Source organism: Opisthocomus hoazin, chromosome 8, assembly GCF_030867145.1.
Source record: "Opisthocomus hoazin isolate bOpiHoa1 chromosome 8, bOpiHoa1.hap1, whole genome shotgun sequence".
Taxonomy (NCBI): domain Eukaryota; kingdom Metazoa; phylum Chordata; class Aves; order Opisthocomiformes; family Opisthocomidae; genus Opisthocomus; species Opisthocomus hoazin.
Window position 1 is genome coordinate 43970424 of NC_134421.1, and position 20827 is coordinate 43991250.

General features: G+C 40.4%; 1 long non-coding RNA gene across 2 annotated transcripts in view; it reads right to left on the reverse strand.

Annotated features, from left to right (window-relative positions):
* The window catches only part of LOC142362205 (uncharacterized), a 59069-nt gene that overhangs the window by 12360 nt on the left and 25882 nt on the right, over positions 1–20827 (reverse strand). The window contains exons 3-4 of one of the 2 annotated variants that reach the window (XR_012764795.1): positions 14974–15152; positions 1706–11988 (exon numbers count right to left, since the gene is read on the reverse strand). This is a non-coding gene — a long non-coding RNA (uncharacterized LOC142362205). Of the gene's footprint in view, positions 1–1705; positions 11989–14973; positions 15153–20827 lie in introns of those variants that run through there. The other variant, XR_012764796.1, reaches the window with a different exon arrangement.

Genomic DNA, 20827 nt, shown 5'->3' on the forward strand with positions numbered 1-20827 from the left:
CTTCCACTAATATTTGCAGACAGTGTTTAAAAGAAATGGAGTGTCAATAAAAAGACAGTGTGTTTTTATTTGTAATCTTACTCTCTCATTTCAGAAGGAAGAAAGATACTTTCTTAGAGAAGGCATGATGAGGTGGCTGAGGGGTGCAGATAGCTTCTTGGCTCAAATGTGGAGGAGGAAGCACTATGATGACAGTTACATATTTTAATAGATTCCCAAGGAAGCCTTAGTGTTAAGGTTATTATTTACTCACCCTAGCATAAAAGACTGTTGCATTTATTTTAAAGTAACTTTCAGATTTGTTCTTTTAACACGGTTTGGATGCATGGTTCAGTTCTTTTTTAAGAAAATGATTCCACTAAGCTGACATAATACATACATAACAGCTATAGAAAATAATTTAAAAAATAAGATTAATCCCTTGCATAGAGAGATCTTGTGCCAGGAATCAAATGGAGAAGACTGCTGCCTCTTTCATCTTTAATAACTGAAGTGTGGCCCCTGGAGACTGAAGGTTGCTGCATGTAATGTATCATAATGTGATATGCAATCCCAGCGTATAATGCTCCAGCCTGATCTCAGGAGCAGATGGCAGGAGTCACAGGTACAAATATACAAACTTACAATTTCATGCTGTTTAGATCAAGATGAAATGCTATGTGATGGCACCTGTAGTCTCTGAAGTCTTTGCGGATTTTTCCTCTGCATTAAAGATGAAAAGACTCACAGCTCAATAGACTGTTAGCCTGCTTTCCCTTTTTTGTGATTGTCCTGTCTCTCTCTGTCCAACATTTCACCCACCACAAATAATACATTTTGAAGCCACTGGCCAGTTTCCCCAAAAATTTCACTGAAAGGAAGTCTTGAAGATATTAAGCTCTTAAAAATGACGCAAAAAGCAGTGACTGTGTAAAGAGATCAAAATAAAAGCCCACACTAGTAAACACCCGTTGGAATGCCTGCACTGGCGGATACGTGATCTGAACAGCTTTTTGTTCGGTTTGGTCTCTGGCTGTCCAGAGACCCTGTGCAGAGGTGTGCCTGGCTGCAGTGCATATAGCTGAGGAAGTAGTGCTAACCTGGGACAGAAAAGGGATCTGGGGGCCGGAGGGCATGACCAAAAGTGGGGCAAAGGAACCGAAGGGGCTGTGAGTACAGTGCCTGGAGACCAGAGGCAGCTCAAGGGCACTACAGGGCCAGCAGCCTGCATGGGGTGGGTAAAACAGAGTTCCGTGGAAGGTGGGACCGTAAACCTACATCAAACCAGGATTATAGCAGGGGAGCCTGTAGAATCTGCATGAAACTCATTCTACTACGTACAGAATAATTTTTAGTAGCTATCAACAGGCACCATAATTTGGGGACTTGCTGCTGCCCTATTAAGCATGCTTTAACCGTATCTATGCTGAGATCAAATTCCTAAATGAAGTCAGTGTTACTACCACTCATTATAAACATGTGTGCTGGGTTGACCTTAGCTGACTGCCAGATACCCACCCAGCCACTCTCTCACTCCCCCTCCTCAGAAGGACAGGGGGAGAAAGTGAAATGAAAAACCCTTGTGTTGAGATAAAGACAGGGAGACCACTCCAGTTACTGTCACAAACAAAACAGACTCCACTTAGGGAAGATTAATTTTATTTACTGCAAATTAATAACAGAGTAAGAAGGTAAGAAAAAAGACAAAACTGGAAACACCTGCCCCCCCCCCCACTTCCCAGGCTCAACTTCACTCCTTCGTTCCCGACTCCTCTACCTTCCCCTGCCCCGAGCGGTGCAGGCGGATGGGGAATGGGGGTTGTGGTCAGTTCACAACAGCTCTTCTCTGCTGCTGCTTCCTCCTCATGCTGTTCCCCTGCTTCAGCATGGGTCCCTCCTGTGTGCCACAGTCCTTCATGAGCTTCTCCAGCATGGCTTTCTTTGACCTGAGTGTCTGCAGGGCTCTTTCTCACTCCTTTTTGTTCCCTTCAGGGAACAGCATTTCAGCCCTGACTTAAGTCTGTTTTCGCCCTGCAGCCCCTGTGGCCGGCACCTCGCCACAGGCACCTGGTGCAATAAGGGGTTTGAGTACTTAAATACAGTTAAAGGACAGGGCTCAACAGCAAACTTCAAAAACCCACGGATGCTTAAATAGTCCAAAGAACAGCAATACCACATAGAAATGAAGTAAACACTTTTGCTCGTAACTCTCAGGCAACAATTCAGGATATCCACAGCTGCTAGGCCACCAAGTGGTTGGGCATGGACCTTGTAGGTTATGTTTAGAGTCCTAAAATTTTGGACAGTTACCCAACACTAGAGACCAGTCTGCCTTCTGTGGACCTTGTCAATGGTGCTTGTCTTTCAGAAACACTAAGTGCATACTGCTCCTGCATGAAATCAAAGGCCAGTTCTTAATCCTGTTTGCTCCAGCCTCACTCTTTAGAAAATGGACCTGGTGATACCTCCTTACTTCCTTCCATACTTACTGTACAGTTGCAGTCCTTAAATGGGAGAGTTTGCCAGTATAATAGGCATGGTATCACTTTTAGCAGGTGTCCTACCTACACGATCTCACTGCCCTTCCAAACTGTAATTTAGATGTCAATCTCAGATTGAATCCTCCTAAGTGAAGGCAACATTCAGCTCCATAAATATATTTATTTATGGCCATGTAAGATACCTTTCATTTCCAAGAGATCTGCAGAGGGCTTTTGCCTCAGACAGCCCTCATGCCATCCTGGAACGGCAATGGGAAGGGAGGTGCCACACCAAAACATATCTCTAATGGTGGTCAGGTCTGACATTTGGGGAACTGAATCTGGCCTGAGGCATCTGATGTCTTTCCCGCTACAAAAAGGGAAAAGGTGACTACTTAACTCTACAGCCAACCTGTTGCTGTGGGTGCTTCATGTGCATTGCACATTAGAAAGTTGTTTGACATGAAAGCTTTAAAGTGTTTGAATCTTGATGCAACAGTGGTGTTTAAGTCTTAAAGGAAAACAAGATCTGGGGCATATCCCACCTGTAGTATAGCACAGGCTGCACAAGGCACTTTGCACATCCCCCATGTAAAGCAAGAAGATGTGATGACCTCTGTGGTGGATTGAAGAGATGAGAAAGATTACACTGAAGAAAGGAGGGCAGGCGTTGCTGCACATGGAGAAAATGTCCATGTGTCAGCAGATGCAAGAGGAACCGGCTGTGCTGAGGGAGGGAGGAAGGAGCCATGGCCACCACAGAGATGCAGGGGCTGTCCTGTCTTTGGTCCTGCCACTACTCAGGCATCCACTTTGCTTTGTTAAATAATCTGACTAATAAACTTGGTTTGCTTTTTTTGTTCTTGTTGTACGCTGAATTACCAATAAGGATGGCTCACTCATCCCTGCATCTGCCTATGCTTCCCCTGAAAAGCCTGGGTAATCCTTCAATTATTTTCCATCTTTGGATGAAAGTCTTTGAAAACAAAAATTCAATATGAATGTGAAACGTCTCTGCAGTGTGTGAGGTGTGTTGTTTATGCACCAGTTTGATAGAAGAGATCAGCATATATTTTACACTCCTTTTCAAAGATGAATATGTTACAAGCCTCACATCACTGAAGAAGTTTTTTGGTTCTTAAACTGAGTATTATAACTAAACACTATTAATTTCATTCAAGGGAGAAAAGGAAGACTCTACAGAAATTTCTTTAAGGCACCTGATTGTTGTGAGTGGAAACAATGATGAAAGGATTGCATTTCTGTTATTGGAAATAGTTGCATGTTTTATCAAAGAACAATTACTACTTGCATCAGGCCTGACACTACAGAAAGCTAAATCCTTGACTAGCCAAATGGAGTTGGTGATGGTAGACATAAAAGCATTAAGTCAAGGGATTTCAAACACTGTTCATGTCACATCAACAACGAATAGGCTGAAAGTAAAACCTAAGAAAAAGAATGAAGTTTCAAAATGCACAAAACAAGCTTATCTTGCTGCTGTTAACCTACTCAGTAAACTATATATTTCACTAGAAATTCTGTAGAAAACCTGGGATGCAAGCATGTAGAAAGGCTGGGCATTTTGTGAAGGTGTATCATCGTTCTCAGTCTAGCCAACGAACAAATGAAATTGCCCTACCAGATGCTAATGCTCTGAATGTGGATAGAAGCTTTCTGAAACACCTTGTGGATGCAATACTCTGTATTGCTAATGTTTCTTCTACATCAGGAAACCAGCCTCAGGCTATTGAATCAGTGCTAGATACTGGATCAGCATTTTCTGTACTATCCCAATTTACTTACAATCCTTTAGGAGCTTGCTGCTTTCTAAGCCTAGAGTACATCTGTGTGAAGAATTGAACGCCCGTGTTTCACTTCCTTCAGCTGAATCTTAGATTGATGTATGCTGTAGCCTGCTACATTCAGAACTGTGCATAGCCATATTTCCACCCTGGGCAGAGGCTTCTGGATTCCACCAGCTAGTTCAGGAGTTTGTGGCCACTCAACATCTTCAGCTTCCTCAGCAAGGGTTCCAGCATCTGCTGTTGTAAAGGCAGTACAAAAAACCCCCAACTTTGCTTTGCAAAAGGGTTTGTCTGCTAAAATAAAAGCCAACCAAATATGACATTTGGATGACAAATGCCACCACTTACTGTTCGCTATTAGAAATGGAGTGAGGCTTTACTGTGAGAGTTTAAAACAGCCCAGTAAAGAACCAGTGAAGAAACCTCTTCTGATGAGATCTCTTAGTGCTCCATGAAACCTTTCACCCAAAATGGACGAAAAAATGTCTAGGAGTATTAGTCTGGTTTTGTGGATATAGACCTAGGATGACTGAGAATCACTTACACATATGAAATAAATCTTCCTAGAGCACTGTGGAACAAATTTGTTTGTTCATTTGAGTTCTAAACTATAGCATGTGAACCATTATATTATTAGAACAGCAAACACCTGACAGCATTTGTTACACCAGACTGCTTGGTTTTATATGTGCTGGAGAGATTTGTACTCCATGCACTTAAAAATGTCAGTAATTGTTTGGTTTGGATCCAGGTTTATCTTGATGGTGTGTAAGATTTTAAAAAGCCACGGTAACACACAGAACACTGAGTGATAAACTATTCTGCATTAGTCCTTTGCAACATTGTTAAACATCCTGACAGACAACCAGTTGTCTTTTTTTGTGACACATCACTTTTCCAGACCGTGTTGTAACCTTAACAGTCAATGTCTTGCTGTTACAAATATACCACTGAAAGTCAAGTATTATTTTTTGTCTTCGGTCTTTTATCACGGCATGCAAAGCTGATTCAGAATTATATTTCAATTGCTTAACTCTCTAGGTCACTGATTCGTAAGATTTCAAGCTAGTCCTAGATTGCTCTTGTGGAAACTCCATTGAAAGTGTAAAGCTCAGTCAACAGCAAGTCTAGTAGTATTTGTTTTGGTGGCACCCATAGTTGAGACAAATTGATCCTCTGATTTTAGACTTCTTGTCCAGTAGTGGCAGAACCATTGCAATTCATTAAAAATAATGAGTGAAGAAGAAGTAGAAAATGTGATATCTCCAGGCTTGCAGATCAAAGGCATGGAAGGAACTTTAACGTTCATTACAAGTATGTATACAGCAGTACAAATTAGATTTGTTTGACATACTGATATAAGAGAAACTACGAAATGCCTGACAACCCAATGGCCAAATATTCTCAAATGCCTTGACTGATCTATAGTACAATTCTTCATATTAAGCAATAAATTTCCCTTATAAGATGGATGTGTGATATGAGATGATCTTTGACTCACTGTCTTAGAAATGCTACAAGTAAAATATGCAGTTGTATTGTTGGTCTGGACTGGATATTGAAGTTAAGGCCACTCTAAAATTTTGCTGCATGAAGGTTGCACTATGGGACAGTAGCCATGTATTGCCCTGTCATTCCAATCTGTCCTTTTCCCTAATTAATTGTAAGAAGAACGTGTGAGTGATACCATGGCGACATTTGACCTTACAGATCATCTCCCTGATAAATTACTTCAGGAAGGGATCAGACATAGTACTTATGTTACCACTCACTTTCAGTAATCGTAAGTGAATTCTCCTTTCGGTGTCCTGTGGAGCAGGAAGAGATAGTGTCTGACACCAAATTGCAATATATATCCTCAGGATTTGCAGCTTTGCTCAGAGGGAAATATTGTATTGTAGAAGATTGTCAATATGCTGTTTGAAGATGATGGAGGAATTGTACGCCTCAGTATATGTTTGGAAGAGATTTTACTGAACCTAATCTAGAAGAGCCTTGAAAACCTTTGCTGCTAATTTGTTCTCTTCTGAGTGAGGTAATTCAAAAAGGGAGGATGAAAGCCTCAACACTCTGCACTCTGGATCATGCCATTTTTTTCACCTGATTGTCAGCTGCAGAACTTCTGGGAGTAGGGACCAGGACCACTCATTCCTATCCTGTCCTAAATGAGTGCCCTGATCTCAAGGTCACAGTGCTGGCATCTTCCTCATTTGCTCAACTTTTTATCCCATGACTTTTGCTGCCTTATGACGACTCTGCTTTGGCAGGAGGGGTGAACAGCAACTTCAACCTGTTGTTGTTTCTGCCTTCTGGGGAAGTTTGAAACCTGTCAGCTGGAAGAGAGCCTAAAATGCATTTTCCACTCTCTAGGTGAGTGACCTAACCACAGTGCTATTCTGGAGAAGGTAGAGAGCAGCACCAATACCATCATTACCTCTCCTCCAGTCCTGTTTTCAAAAGCAGATGTGATCAATTAAGCAGCCTCTACTAGAAGAGGACTCGGGCTCCATAGAGGGTGGGAGAATAAAGTAAGCTGCTTCCTGATGCTTTGTTTTGGCAGTCACTTTTTGGCACTTTTTGGCCGGGATCTTACTTTTTAAGTGCTGTCTGAGGCATCAGACTCCTATAGTTTCCATTCCACTTTGCTCAGTATAGGAGTCCTAAAGTTCGAAGGTACATAGAAGTCATGGATTATATTAGAAATGAAAGTTTTTAATTATCCTGGACATTCCCTAGCCTATTGCTATCAGTGGTAGAGAAGTGACAGCAATATGCAGGGGAATGCCAAATGTAATTAAAAATGTTGGTTTAAAGTAGAAACTGTGATTTTTCTGACACCTGCAATGCCACAGTCTTTAAATGGATCTCATCCCACTTGAAAGCTGACTACCTACCTGAGCCTCAGGAGAAGAGAATCAACCAGGATAAAATTAGAAATGTGCCAAATATTCAGTCTTTGAAATTCACACTGCCCTTTCTCTGAAGTCTGAAAATGTTCCATTCACATGTTCAACAGCTGGTTGTAAGCTGGGGCAGTGTGTTTTGCCATGGCACACGGACAGTGCTGATTGGTCATGGCATAGGCAAGAAAAAACCTAAAGCAGTCCTTGCTCTCCAAGTGGAAATGCAAAACAAAATCATCATGCAAATCCTCCTCTGTAATTCTCCATTGACAGAAGTGTCAAGTTTTTGAATGAACGCAGTGGGTTTCCCAGAGATGTTCCATGGATACTAGGATGGGGTTCATCACACCTGATTTTAGAGATCAGTGATGTAGACAGCTGTGTCTGATGTAGTTGGCCTCCTGTGACAGTCAGTAGAGAGAAATAGATGCACTTGCAAGGCCTAAGTTTTCTGATCTATTTTATGTGCACACTTTAGGATGGGAGGAGTCACACTGCTGAAGAACCTATTTCCCCTCTAGAAACAGCAAAATTTACAAGTCCAACACAATTGCAGGTTTCTACATTGTAACCATTTACAGTGGTGAATCGGATCTAACCCCATGTCTACGTAAGCGTGGTATCTTCTACCAAACTGGTGGTGGCTCACCTGAAATCTCTGTGTTCAAACTGTATTAATCTACAATAAAGTAACTGTATATGCTGGAATCCCCCCTGATCTAAAGTTACTCTGAGTGTGGATTTGAATCTTTTGCTTTATATTCTTCTGTATCTCGTATAATCACTTGCACTTTGTCAAAACAACCCCTCAGAAGAGCTTGGGATCACTTTGTCTTCTTCCTTTCTTTCGAGAAATGCTAAGACTTGGTTAAAGTATTGCCAAGCTGGCAGTGGATGGACTTAGCAGGAGTGAAAGTGAGGAATGGGGACCCACAATGGCATAATATAATTGTCTGGACTTATGAGCAGACAAGTTAGGATGGAATCAGTGCAGCTACCCTTGCAGCTTGAACGCTGACTGGGAAGAGACCTCATTCTTCTTGGTGACTTGTATGCTGGTGTAAGAATCTTAACTGCTTCTTTTCAAAGTTTCACCCCTGCAAAATATTCCTCCATGGCTGCTCTAGAACAACAGGGTCTTACAAAGACATTATCTTACATCCCACAGCAAAAGTTGCATTTATGCTGGTGCTCTAGACAGTCCAACGGCAATAATTGGGCTCCTGTTTAATATTGCTCAAAATCAGAGTAAGCTGTAAGTATTTTACAGTATTTCTGGGTTTACAGGCACATTTTAACCATTGAAATATTGCTGCAGGAACCTGATTTGATTTTAATTGTAAAACAATTATTTACATAGTAACCAGAATTACATTTTTTATTTTCATGGGGTAAAATTAGCTCTTTGGCTATTGCTTGAATTACATAACTTCTGCACCATCTGACTTGCTAACGAGCTTGTCACCTACACACACTAATGCCAAAGATCTGATGTCAAGGACACATACCATGTTGGTACAGGCTGTGCAGTCCAGAAGCTGATATGCTCACTCTCTGGGGTAGGCATCTGTCTAGCCAGTGTAAGCAGCATGCCCTGCTGTCATTCCAGAGGGAAAAAATGCTAAGTGACAGCTTAACAAGAATTGAAACAGTGAGTGAGGAATAACAGAGAACAGCAGCAGAGAGAAAAACATAAAATAAAGATCCTCTCAAAAACTTCTCCTTATTTCATGAGAACCCAAATTTAAATGAGTAGATTTCTTCCTGCCTGCTTGCCAAAGAAAATTAAACTCTTGTCTCAGAAAACAGGTCTATTTTAGAGGGAAAACAGCGCTATTCTTAATTCATTTCCTTCTTAGTAGAAAGTGTGAGACACAGATTATCACTAAAAAAATACATTTTATGTTTCCAGAGTATTTCATCATTCTATCCAACTAGCTAAAGAGGTCAGCAGGTTGTAACCTACAAGTTGTGAGACAGGACTAAATGAAAACATGGGAATTTGACAGAGCAGTGCCAGGGAGGGCTAACTAGACAAAGAGAATAAGGAAGGAGCACCAGATCGCAGCTTTGGCTGGAAAATGTTTGGAGAAAGCTCTTTAAATTAAGCTAGACCCAGGTTCAAAGACGGAAGTGAAAGAAGTGTAGCTAATAATTGTGCAGAATCAATCCAGTTAGCTTAATGGTGAAGGAAAAACAGGGTAGTTATTAAAAATGAAGTACAATATATTGTTTGTTTGTTTGTTTTTTTTTAAGGAAATGATGCTGTCTGGATCGGTTTCAGCTAACCTGGCTCCTGTAGTCATTCTAGCTCTTGACTTCCCCTCGTTCTTCATCTTCCTTGCATAGTTTCTTTTAGTACTAAGGTTTGTTGACCATTATTATTTTCTTCTTGATGTCATGATCCTAGGAAGCTAAAAGTTACTTAAGGGTGCAATCCAAGATTTACATTGGCTTAATACTGCCCCTTCTCAGAAAAGTGCCTGAAACTGTGAAGAGCCTGGGTCCTTCCTCCACCACGGGTTTGGGACAGGGAGTGGTGCCCGGATCTCTGTCCCTGTGGTGCTCACTCCTTGGGGCTCACTCCTAGAGCGCTCCAGCAGCCTGTCTCTAAAGCCTTTCCTGCAGGCCCCCTTCTGTTGATCAGCAGCATTCTCAGCTGCGTTCAGTGGCTAAAGGGACTCTTTTTGGTGATCTTTGTCCCCTTCTTTGAGCAAAATGGTTTATTTGCAGCACAGACACAGCAATGCAGACTTTTTTTCAGACATTTGCAAAAGCCTGGCTGCAATATCGTGGTGCTCAGCACAGGGAAGAAGGTACAATTTGTCTGCTTTCTCTGGGAATAAAAAGCTCTTTTCTGCTGCAGTTAGACTGCCACCAATATTCAGGCTAGTTAGTAAAATATAAGCTACAGTGATGTCAGTCTACAACTGCAGTGCAGACATAGCTAATGTCAGATTAACAATTCATGTATGTGGAAAGCTGAAATGCAATGCTGATTTTGTTTTATATTATAGGTGCTCATCGGAAATCTACCTCCTGATGGGGCATACTCATTTTTAAATAAATATCATGTATTGCAGAGAACTTGCACAGCAGGGAGTCACAACAATCTCTCTCTTGGTAGCTTTTGCTAAATAGGCTGTGGGCATACATCCATCTCTTATTCAGGGTCATATTTTATTTACTTTGTTTTCAGTTGTGCCTACTCCTTGTCCTAAGTTGTCTTTTATTGCTCATTTTCTTCGGGTCAGTTGTAATTTTCCAGGTCACTTAGTTCAGGCACCTTTTACCATGTGCAAAGAGACTCTGCAAATAGGATATACACAACTTACAAGTATGGAAGGATTATTTAGTGGCTAACACAAATACAAGATAGCAATGACTACTGTGCTTTTCAGATAAGTGTTAGGGAGCTCACCAGAGCCTTCACTTGTCATCAGTTACTTGGGGTAGGGCTGGACTTCACTGCTCATAGAGTGCTTCCTCAGTGGTGGTACGCTGCTGCTTACCAAATTGCTGGTTGTCCCTTTAAGATTTTATACCTTCCAAAGTTCATATTTTTCCTTTTGAACTTTCTTCCTTGAGCTGCTAACAACCTGTCTCAGCATCCCGGTGTCTACAATTTTACCTTCCCTATCTTACCTGCTTCTGCTCTACATATCTTCTCAGTGCTCTTTCTCACAGCTTCACAGTTCCCTCAGCAGCCTGAGCCAAAGTATGGGCTGTATCAGAGCTGGCCTTGGATTGCAGAGTGCTGAATCCCCCAGACGGGTGGGTTTCCCACTTCACCGTATCACTTTTCATTTCTAGGATCAGCTCATGAAGAACATTGGAGATTTGCTGGGCACGTGTAACCTTGTTAGAAGATATATGTTGACTTCCAACAGGTATTTTTCTGAACTTTCAGTCCTTTGTGGTTTATTATTCACTGCTAAGTCTCTTCCTTTGGCCCTTTTGCTTTTTCTTGAAAATGATTCCAAATCCAAAGTAATCACAAGTATTCTTCCCCCAAACAAAACAGTCACTTGGCTTATGTTCATTTATCACTGATGAAAGGGACCAGATGGCTACCCAAGTCTTCACCCAGACATTGCAGTTTATAAGTCTCCAATTTCCTTTACCGCTTGTTAGAAAGGAGAAAATTTTGGACTTCCCAAAGTACTTGGGCTGCTTCTATATCTTTTTTCTCTCCGTGGGGTGGAAGATGGCTACGCTGGGATTCAATGAGATGGCAGTAGGTCTTTTAATCAGTCAGAGAGACTTACCCACCTTTAGGTGCCATATCCAAATTCTCATGTAGCTCTGTGGAGGCCTTTCGAAAGCTTTGTGGGAGCACTGAACTAACAGGGTGAGAGCTGACTTTGGTATGTTGCACATGCCTCTAGGTGAGGTTCTGACCTAATGCAGAGTGGGAAGGACTCCTTGCAGGCTTCCTTTCTACTCGCTCACAGTGGAGACAAGACACAAAGTTGATCTGAGAACTTGACGAACATCAAAATCAGCATCAGATTGCTCTTTACCTCTCAGTAGGTTTTGTAGCAGGACTCATTATAAACAAATAAACAAGGTCTGTATGTGAGATTTGGGAAAGGAACTATTTTGTATCAGTGTATTTAGAGCACGCATCTTGTATTGTCTCTGTAAAATGTCATTCAGCACATTGGACCAATTAGCATCGGACGTTTCCTTCCAGAAGTAAGCGTGTTACACATTCGCTTGTAGACATTCAGCTTCCAAGAATCTCTAGCTCTATTCCACTAGAGACAGATCTTTTGAAGGATTGTAGAGATAAAAGTACACATATTTTCTTGATTTCTGCTTGAAAGACACAATGAAAAACTAAATTGTATTTATACTGTATTCAACTGAAATGGCACTTTCCTGACATATATAGTAATCTATAGCTGCCTAGATTTAAGAATTGCTCCATGCATTTCTTTTCATGTTTTCCTATTTTCCCAGTAATGAATATCCTCCAAGGGACACATTGATTTTGCAGGCTGAAGAAAGGAAGCACTAACTCCTTTTTCAGCACATACCACAAAATTGGAAGAAATCAAGTTTCAATAATAAACAACATTTGCCACAGTAAATGGGCCAAAGTGCCAGTATGGGTAAATGCTGGACCATCACATTAATCACTGTGAGAGGGTGGGTTTATGCAACCAGACACCATGCTCTGGAAGTGCTTGGGCATGCATTCCCATTCGAGATGGATTTGTGGTTTGAAGAAATGGCTGGTTACTACTAGTCGTCAGTGTACGCTTTCCATTTTGAGCAGTGAATGCAGAGCTATTCAACCTCAGTGAATCCTGACAAGCAGAAATGGATCCATATTCTACTTTCTGAAATGTCTTCTCTCATTATACATTGGTGCTCCTTTGACAGTTTCTCTTCCTGCTGTCATAACTTCTTCTGTCATCCAGCTTCCAATGGGCTCAAAACAAAACTCTGTATTTTTCATTAACTAATGACTGGAGCTATTCAGGGCTTCTGTACTCATATCATCAGCACAGAGTTTTCTTAATTCCTGTTTTAGACCGCATCGTGGCACAGATGCAACCTTTGTGGTAGCAAGTTTCTTTGGCTTTCCACAGGGCTTATTGAATATTGCAATGGTGTCCAGAGTTCATATTTATCAGGTGAGTTATTCTACCATTTCCCAAGTGAGACTATGAGACAATTCTAGAAGCACTGGAGTTGTCCTAAAACTTTCAAGCTTTGCCATTATAAACAAGCAGAGTATTCAGTCCTGAGGTTAAACTTTTTCGGTGAAAGGATGTACCTGTGCCTAATACCTGAAAATTCTTTAAATTATTTGCCAAATCTTCCTATACTTTTGAACCACTCGTGTAAAACTGTTTTATAGGGATGCCAGACGTTGCCACATATTTCCATTACCTGTCACCCCAGCACTGCCACTTGAGATCTAGTCAATGGTTGACACTGGACCTAAGGATATATTGTGGTCAGGGAACTAATCACCAGTATATCTGCAGAGTATGTTTAAAGATGTTGCTATACCCTGTGTGAATTAAAAAAGCAAGCAAGTACAGGAAGGAAAAGAGAATAACCTGCGCTTAGATCTGGCCTGATTTTTCAAGGATTTGAACATTTGAAGCTCCATTTGGCTTCAACAGGAACCAAGGTTATTCGAATCAATGAAAGCCAATCCAGCAGAAACTATACTGTGACATTCTGTATCCATAAGTGGCTGATTATTTCCCAAATCATGTTACAGAATAAAACAATATTTAAAAATGCACCATCTTTCATATTCAAGGAAATGCTTCACGTATTTTTTGTGAAAAATTGGGAGATTTCAGTCTTCCTAAAATAAAAACCTATACAAAATTTCCTTTTGAAATATGATTAATAGCCACAAAATTTGTTCATATAAAAATACTAATTACTTCTGGCTACTGAATTACATAAAACAATGGAGTATCTGGTAATGTTTAGACTATGATGACTAGAAAGCAAAGCTAAAGTTTGGAACTGAGAAGAGAGATTTCATGGAAAAAAAAGGATTGAACCAGTATCCTAGGATTTTTTGGAGGCCTGAGATCACAGTGTGTTCTGCACCTGCTGTGGGAGAGGTGACAAAAGAGAGAGAGACAGTGCAGGATCCTTTCTGCATCTTGACGAGAAAAGCTTGACTGCAAAAGGCTTAATAAGATAACTGCTTCAGTAAAACAGAATGAGAAGAGATAGTGTGTAAATCTTATGTCCTTTTAGATGCTGGGCACCCCGTGTTTTTGCTACATTGCATAGAGCCCATATGGATTTTCCCACAGTGAATGCATCCTGTCCATGGAGACAAGCTCTCCCTTGTAGCCGTTCAAGCTATGATATAATTTCCTTACAAGAGAACAACTGTATTTGTAAAGGATATTCTCATGAATACTTCTTGCTGCACTGTTAGGTAAAGGCAAGGCCGCAGAGGTGGCCTTGCTACAGTGAACTGAGCTCATTGTGTGGCCAAAGATTTGCGCAGCACAAGGCAGAACTTGTGCCTGTTCAGGTTAACTGCTGTGTGGATCACTATCTCCGAAATGTGTGACAGTGTCCCGATCAGCATCAATACATGGGGTTAGAGTTAGGGCTTTTTTGGTCAAGGAAGGGCATCTAACCTTTACCATCCCTTTGCACTATTTTCTTAGACTCAGTGAGGCTGGAAATCGATCAAAAGAACATGCAGGTTTGAATTAATACAAGTTTAAAGTATTAATTTAAGGTTTTTAGCTTCTAAGCAAATTGCATTCAATTGTAGCTGAAATATTTAGAGCAGAAAGAAACAGATCACTTCAGCTGATGCAATTTTGGGTAGAGTTGAGTAGTATGATCAACTACATCTGGGGAAAAAAGTAGACTAAAGCCATTGAAGAGAGATATGGCTGGAGAAAGAGACAAATAACCAGAGTATTAATTATCGGGATTGTAAAGATAATTATATGTAAATAAATGAAAGGGAAAAATTAAGTGTGTGCAGATAACTTCTGTATATCAAAGCAGAAGAACAAGGGTTTGTACATTTCTCAGAATACAAATACAGAATAGATACAGTTGCTTTGTTGGAGGATTGAAAGCAGTGAAGGAGCTGGAAAATGGGAGCGCTGGAGGACTGCAGACATACAGGATTCTCAGAGATGGCTGGGGAAAGCAGCGCCTTCGAGGGAGGTAGGGTGCCTTGGCAGACAGGTTTGCTGAAGCCATGCCACTGTGAGCTGTCAAGGAGGGGAAAGTGGACTGCAAGAAAGCTAGAAGGCCCTGGGTCTGCAAAGGCGACTGGGAGCTTACCTGTGGTCTTTTGCGGCTCCCCCACGATGCTCTCAAATTCACAGGGGTCACAGGACTGCAACAGATAGTGAGCACAGCCTACCACACACCCCTTCTGATGGTGATATCGGGAGGATCTTCAAGAAATTTCCTCTTTGTTCCTGTCTCATGAGTTCCGTTAGCATTCTGGCCTGAGATACCTAGATGAAAAAACACAATGCCATTGTAAATAATTGTTACACTGACACTGCAGTAACTGAGCTATTCCATCATTGATGGGATAGAAAGAAGTAGGAGCTACTAGGATGTGGTTTAAAAGTGTGACACAAGCCCCTAACCGGCTATTTCTGATGTATGCGGAAGTCCAATTTAAAATGATTTACAGGAACTGAGAATGTGGCATTGCTGATGTGACATTCTGAGTTTCTCTTCTCCATCTCTTTTCTGTGTAATGATTGTTGAGTTAGTCTGCTTGTGTATGGTGAGAAAAAACAGATTTTTCACTCTAGCTCTAAGCTGTGCTGCAGGCAGATGGGAGCATTTTCTTGAAATAGAAAATGGCTGTAATAAACAAGGAAATATAGATGAGGCTAATCATGATGGCTTCCACCAGATCTGTCAGTGTTGCACTTATTGCCTGATTTATCAGAACAGCACGGATGTTTCCTTTTCCCTAAGACATCTGGCTTGCAAGGTAGTTGGTGGGTAATAATTGATTTTGAATGTTTTAGTTAATTTTAAAACAGGAGAATTCCAGACAGTAACATTTTGGAAAAGTAAATTATTTTCCTGAATAGTACTGGGGCAGTTTATTCATGTCATAAATATGTCTAATCATTGATTGTTCTTCCATATAGATTCCAGTACAGCTATTATTGCCATTTAGGAGTCTTTTACCCTGATTTGTTATAGGTTATAATGTTTTTTACACATCCATTGCTTTCCCTTCATTCAGGAGTCTTTAAGTATTTAAATTAACTAGAGATGGACACGAACCACAGATTTTAGACTCATATCTGAGTTTTGTCTCCTTTCTCTTATTCACTGTGAGAGCTTTGTCCGTAAGGCTTGTGTTCAGCTACATCCCACTAGCAACACATAATCATCATTTTGACCAACGCAGAAGCAAGTAGGAGATGTGATATAGAAGGTTTGTGTTATAGGCAGTTGCAGAGACAGCTTTTCTGGTGGAGCATAGGATATGGATGGATATGGATGGAGAGTCAGCAGGACATAGGTCCCTTGTTCATTCCACACTTCCTAGTGCTGTCCCCTGCACTGATAGGCACTGATACAGCACAGGTGAAAAAAAGTATCAATAAAGGAACAGGCAATCAGGACTTGTTTCTTGCCTCCAATAACGGTCTTGTCTAAAAGTTTCAAAGGAATCTGCGAGCAGCCTTGAAGAAGAAAGTTATAGGGTGATCCATGCAAAGGAATTTTTTTTCATAAAAAAAAAGACTAAATTAAGGATGACTTACAGAGAAAAAAGGTACTTCCAGCAGATTTATTTGTAAAGTAGAATTTGGATTCATAAGTAGTAACATTATTTTTAGGATTTTTTTTTTATCTAAGAGCTTTTTAAAACATATGTCAAATTTATGTTATCAACACTGAAAAAAAAATCTTTATTCAATGTCTGTAATAAATCTTATTAAATTTATTTAAAAATGGTCAGTTCATGATGGATAGTAATTTCCATTGTTTAAGGGGTTGAAGTTTAATTTAAACTTCATCAATTTATCACTCAATTTAATTTTATGTTTACCTCTCAAGCAATTCTTTTTGCAACTTCATATTGCATTCTATAGTCACATTGCACATTAAGTTCTCATGTAGACATTTCATTAATAACAAACTCTTATGTTTGTAAAAGCATTATTATTATTCACTATTCCAGATCAAAGCATCCCCTATTTAATAGATCATAATGATATTCTGACAAGGGCTTTCATAATACACCTTATTGTATTTGCTATTTTTAGTACAGAAACCAACTTTTGATTCTTTTCTCAGGGAAGAGTGAGAATGGGAGGAAGGAATCAGTGTTATTCAACCTAGAATGTATACTGTGCTTATCAACTTTGTGTCTGTAGCATTGGCTGCAGATAAAAGCAGTTGCATTTTGGTTTATACAGATGTTTAAAAGAACTGAAATGGGCACTGATTGATTTAAGTGAAGGCTCAGATAGAGAAGTGATTTATTGCAGCTGTAAACCTTATGTTGCTGGAGGAACAAGGAAGCAATTTTGCTTTTCTTCCAAAATGAGACTTTTCTCATGGTCAGTGTATGGTGGCATAATGAGTTGCTGTGCATTAGCATGCAACAAGTATACTCAAATCTCAGTGAGGACAGGTAAAGCCAACTCCACATACCTCTCACCTGCAGTGTGAAGGATTCCCTTGCTATTTTTTTCCACTATTCTATCCTGAAGCTTCTCCAGTTTTGCTGGTTTTGGCTGGGCTAGAGTTAATTTTCTTCATAGTAGCTAGTATGGGGCTAAGTTTTGAATCTGTGCTGAAAACAGTGTTGATAATACAGGGATTTTTTTTTTGTTATTGTTAAACAGTGCATATACAGAGTCAAGGCCTTTTCTGCTTCTCACCCCACCGCACCAGCGAGTAGGCTGGGGGTGCACAAGAAGTTGGGAGGGATCACAGCTGGGACAGCTGACCCCAGCTGTCCAAAGAGATATTCTGTACCTTATGATGTCATGCTCAGCATATAAAGCTGGGAGAAAGAGAAAGAAGGGGGGGACGTTCAGAGTGATGGCATTTGTTTTCCCAACTAACCGTTAGGTGTGATGGAGCCCTGCTGTCCTGACGATGGCTGAGCACCCGCCTGCCGATGGGAAGTAGTGAATGAATTCCTTGCTTTGCTTTCCTTGAATCTGCAGCTTTTGCTTTACTTATTAAACCGTCTTTATCTCAACCCACGAGTTTTCTCACTTTTACTCTTCTAATTCTCTCCCCCACCTCATGGAGGGGGAGTGAGTGAGCGGCTGCATGGTGCTTAGCTGCCGGCTGGGTTTAAACCATGACACAGGGAAAGGAGATGACCTGAGATTATCTTATCCTCAAAGTGACTGCAGATACTCTAAAGACATCAGCGTATCTATTCTTCCCTGCTTCTGGTGATTTAGAAAATGAAGAAGATTATGACAGGAAGGCATAGATAACAGCAGCAGTATTTTGGGATGTTTCTTCATTCTTCCTTTTTTTTCCTTAAATATAGTTTTTGATTCTGAGCAAGATATTGGGTTGAAGTACCAGATAGGAGAGAAGCTATGACCATCCCAGTAAAGACCATGAAATCTGGAAATCCCCTGAGAAAATCCTTACCTATATCTTTTTCAGACAGGCTTTGACTACATGTGTTGGAGAGTTTACATAAACAGAACCTCAAATGTGCCCATTTCTATACAATTTTTTTGACAAGTACTTTGAAATTACAGAAATTCAGATGGATGCCAGTTTTTGCTTTTCTTCACAGGCACTGTACTTATGCTGGATGCCCAAGGGGTTAAATCATATTTTATAAGTGCCTCTATGTTCTTGCAATTACCTGTATATTGTATTTTATTTTTATTGAGTATAGGAAGAGCACTCCTTTTTTTCTGTCAATGGCTTTTGGAGGAGGACACTGAACAGTGGCATTAATGGCTTACAGCTTGGAGAAATTTTCTCGTCCCAAGGGCGCTGGATATTACAACAATCGACACAGAAGTGCTAGCATCAGCAACATTGTGCTTCTCACTTTCACTGCTAGTGGCATTGATGGCTAGCTTAGAGTGGGCTAGAGAATATCAAGTGAGGAGCCTGGGGACTGAAGTGGCAGCTTTTCTTCTTTTTTATTTCAGTTTTATGCAATTTAAGTCACTCCTCATTGATGTCTGGGAAAGACTCCTAGCAGAAAAATACACAAGAGAAAAAGTGAGATTGTGGAATGCACCAAACGAGAGTTCCTGGTGGTGACAAGGTCAATCCAATAAAATAATTAATTAAATACTGCAAGTGCCATTTTTGTTTCCCATTCCAAGCTGGTGTTTTAGCAATGAATTTACTATGCTCAAGAATGTGTCTTTGCAGAACATGAGAATTAATTTTTCTCATTTTTTTGTGCTTATTCTTTATAGAAAGCAGGAAGAGTCTGTAATAAATTTATTCATGCTTCTCCAGTAAGGAAAGATCAACCAGAATTTGCTTATGTCTGGTTTTCTCGCTCTTCCTATATATACCACGACTTTTAAAAAATTGTCACAAATGACAGATGGCAGTGATAGATTCACCTATAGGCCAGATGGACTAGAGGCCTGGGGCGACATAAACTAGGACAGCATGGAACAGTCAAAAGGGGAAAAGTGATTGCCTCAAGATTAAAGCCAGTTTTGCAAAATTTGACTCCCCCAGTCATCTGGGGTGAGTGATTTTTTCTTTCCCTTAGTGAGTGGTAGATTATCTTCAAAGCTTCTGCTGTTTGCCACAGTAAATAAACTAAGGGATAGCGTAGCACGTTTTGCATTGCTGAAGCATGTGATCCAGATTTTCAGTTAGGAAAAGTGGATTCTGTTCTTCTGTAAATAGGTACTTTGTTCATCATATCTTTATCAGCTTATCATATACATGATTTAATATTTTGTGGTGCAAGAGAGCATAAAAACATTAAACTATTACTTATTCTAATGATCATAGAAGAAAAAGATGAGCACCTACAAGTAATGGCTCCAGTTCCCTTACCCTTGCTTGATGATTGTCTGTGTTTCCTACAAACCACAATGATTTTGGTCAGACTCCTGAGTTTGGCAGTATCAAGCTGGGCTGCTGCGTTTGCTGTCAGATCATTCTAGGAATGACAGACATCTGTGGCTGCAACCTTCACACAGTGTCAGCAGGGCAGGAGTACTGCAGCCTCAGAGTCAGAGTAGAGCAGAGGACTTGTGGCAAGATATAGGACTTCTAGAGATAAAGGAAGGACCTGTCATGACTTGAGAAAAAGCATGAAGAATTAGGTATGTTGTGATGCAGATATTCACTGCTGGGCTACAAAAATACCTGGAGAATTCAGGGCAAATATTTTCAAGTTTTCAATAGACTGAGTAGAGATGAAGACAGTTATTATTCCTCCTTTGAGTGACAGAAAGTATTATTTGATCAACAAACTATTTTCTTCATGGTTATTTCATTTAAAATAATATGGAAGAAAATAACTCTCTTTAAATTAACTCTGGTTATTAATTAATATCCAGTACTGGATATTGCTTAGAGTGTTTTTTGTATATTGGCTTTTTTGAAGTGAGGTATAAAATGGGTACACAGTAGTTTGGGATTGGGGTTTTTTTTCTGTTAATCATAAAAATTCGTACATGAGCCAAACTTTTATGCAGCTGCCACTTTGGAAGAGAAACATGTCATGCATATTGGCTAGTGGATCAGTAACCATTAGTGCCACAAGCAATAAATTGCCGTGAGAGGAATCTCACTTAGACTGTCAGCATGCTGGCGATGGAGAGCTTTTATTTTGTAAGAAAAAGTTTTCCAAACTTGCTTTTCAAATCAGCAATTCCTTAAAATGTTGTGAAAGCCTTTTTAGCATTCAAGAGCTTTTATGTTTGTGCTATTCACATCAAATAATTTCTTCAGGTAATTTGCCTTGGAAATTATGTTGAGTTGCAGTTGCCACAACCTGCTTGGAGACAGGTGTTTCTAAGGTTAGCTACATAATGACACAGCATTCCTTACCCAGAAGCATGGCAAATCTGCAGAGCAGGACCCTGGAACATCCTACGAAGCGCCCAGCTCCCCTGCATGTCCTCCCCTGTAGCCAGAAAGGAGTGGAGGGAGCTGTGCAGGCAGCATTGAAAGGTGGCACCATGAG